Source organism: Procambarus clarkii, chromosome 5 (assembly GCF_040958095.1).
Source record: "Procambarus clarkii isolate CNS0578487 chromosome 5, FALCON_Pclarkii_2.0, whole genome shotgun sequence".
NCBI classification, from domain to species: Eukaryota; Metazoa; Arthropoda; class Malacostraca; order Decapoda; family Cambaridae; genus Procambarus; species Procambarus clarkii.
This window is the reverse complement of record NC_091154.1, coordinates 50,672,658-50,674,830: the sequence shown is the minus strand read 5'-3', so window position 1 is coordinate 50,674,830 and position 2,173 is coordinate 50,672,658. Positions and strand designations below refer to the sequence as shown.

The 2,173-nt window shown below is 39.6% G+C and overlaps 1 long non-coding RNA gene across 1 annotated transcript; it reads left to right on the top strand.

Moving 5' to 3' along the window:
• Positions 1 to 691: 691 nt before the first annotated feature.
• Positions 692 to 1,737, top strand: LOC123751302 (uncharacterized). Its single transcript, XR_011222806.1, has 2 exons — positions 692 to 867; positions 1,050 to 1,737. It is a non-coding gene; the product is annotated as an uncharacterized lncRNA (long non-coding RNA).
• The last annotated feature ends 436 nt before the right edge of the window (positions 1,738 to 2,173 follow it).

The window sequence follows — 2,173 nt, the reverse complement described above, 5'->3', positions numbered from 1 at the left end:
TTTGTGTTCCTCACGTGTGCCCCTAAGAATGAGGTGATTTGGTAAAATGCTATGCCCAAGATAACTATCCGAGTGCCGGCGGTGGGGTGGTTCAAATAGCCTCGGCTATCACCTCATTATGTCCGGTCGTGATGGTCAAGTGGATTAAGGCGTCTTGTACATACCAGTTGCGTTGCTTCTGGGAGTATGGGTTCGAGTCACTTCTGGGGTGTGAGTTTTCAGTTGCATATTGTCCAGGGGACCATACTGGCTTGTTCGCATTTGTGTTCCTCACGTGTGCCCCTAAGAATGAGGTGATTTGGTAAAATGCTATGCCCAAGATAACTATCCGAGTGCCGGCGGTGGGGTGGTTCAAATAGCCTCGGCTATCACCTCATTATGTCCGGTCGTGATGGTCAAGTGGATTAAGGCGTCTTGTACATACCAGTTGCGTTGCTTCTGGGAGTATGGGTTCGAGTCACTTCTGGGGTGTGAGTTTTCAGTTGCATATTGTCCAGGGGACCATACTGGCTTGTTCGCATATATATATATATATATATATATATATATATATATATATATATATATATATATATATATATATATATATATATATATATATATATATATATATATATATATATATATATATATATATATATATATATATATATATATATATATATATATTATTACTATTATTTGTTTTAATAATTGTAGGTGCTGTGGAATGGAGCGGGGAAAACTCGGGAATTCTACCATTCTCTATGCCCATATACCCGGAGATGGCGGGGTATAAGACTCGTTTGGCATCATTTGGAATCATCTGGCCTGATATGTGTGGTCAGTCTCCAGCAGAATTGTCCCGTGCTGGCTTTTTCTCTTGTGGTGAGTAGTGGAAGATAATATTATTATTATTATTATTATTATTATTATTATTAATATTATTATTATTGTTGTCTTAATGTAATCACACGAGCCAAGTCTGTTTGAGACGTACTACTATTTACTTTCTCATTTATTTATTTATTTATAAAAAAAATATTTATATATTTTTCTTTTTTTCTTAGGAGTTGGAGACCATATACGATGATTTTATTGTGGTGGTGGACTTGTTAACTTCATACCTTCGGACGACCCCTGGACGCTCCACGCCCGTTATTACCCCAACTGCATCTACTTAAACTTGAAGAAGGATCGAGCTTTCATTAAAAATGCGGTCCCTTTCTCCTCTCCTCGACTGACAAAACCCATTGACGAAACACTGATTAACGCGCTCCTGCATGGACTTGATTATTTCAATGGACTCGCAGCTACAGTGAGATTACCATACATCGCCCTGCGAGGTGCGCTAAGAGAATACCTCAAGATTAAAAAGGATATATTACCTCTCCTTGGCGAATCTAACTGTGAAGAGGTGTTGTTATGGTTTTTAGATCGAGTGGATGAAAGTGAGGACACAGATGCGGTAACTGAATCTCCCTTAGAAGTATTATCGTCCCAAGGTGTTATTTTCTCCCGCCCAGTTCCCCCTGTAGTGGAGGTAGATGAACGTGTGGAAGAGAATGCAATGCCTGGTGTAGCTAGGTTTTATTGCAAGGTGTGTTTCACTCAAGAAATAAACACTGTTCTCATTCCGTGTAGGCATATGGTAATATGTTTGGATTGTGTAACAAGATGTGACAAATGTCCTGTATGTCGAGGAGATGTAGTACATCTACTTCTTCCTATTATCTCTTAATAAACAAATCTAAAGTTGATTCTTTTATATTATCCTTATTAATTATTTTTATTATTATTATTATTAACGCTGTGGGAGGTGGAGGTGTGTGGTAAGGAGGCACCCTCTTGAAAGGGGTATATAGCTCGCCCCTGACCTGGTAGGGTAAACACTCATCCACCCACCCACCCACCAATCCAAGATGACCGCACGAGCCTCTGCTGCCGGTGTAGCCTCTCCTCCTCACTCAGATGGCGATGAGCGCTTAGGTCAAGCCATAGCAATAATACGTGGTATGTTTCCCTTAAGTCGAGTTATATTGTGCTAAGATGCTTCTTGCTGTTGTTTGCTAATGTTGATGTAACAAATAATAACAATAATGGGAAGAGTGAGTGTGTGTGTGTGAGTGTTATGCTAGTAATGTAAACTTTTTTTTAGATTAACCTGGAGAAAGCTAGTAGCCGCGGTGTGAGC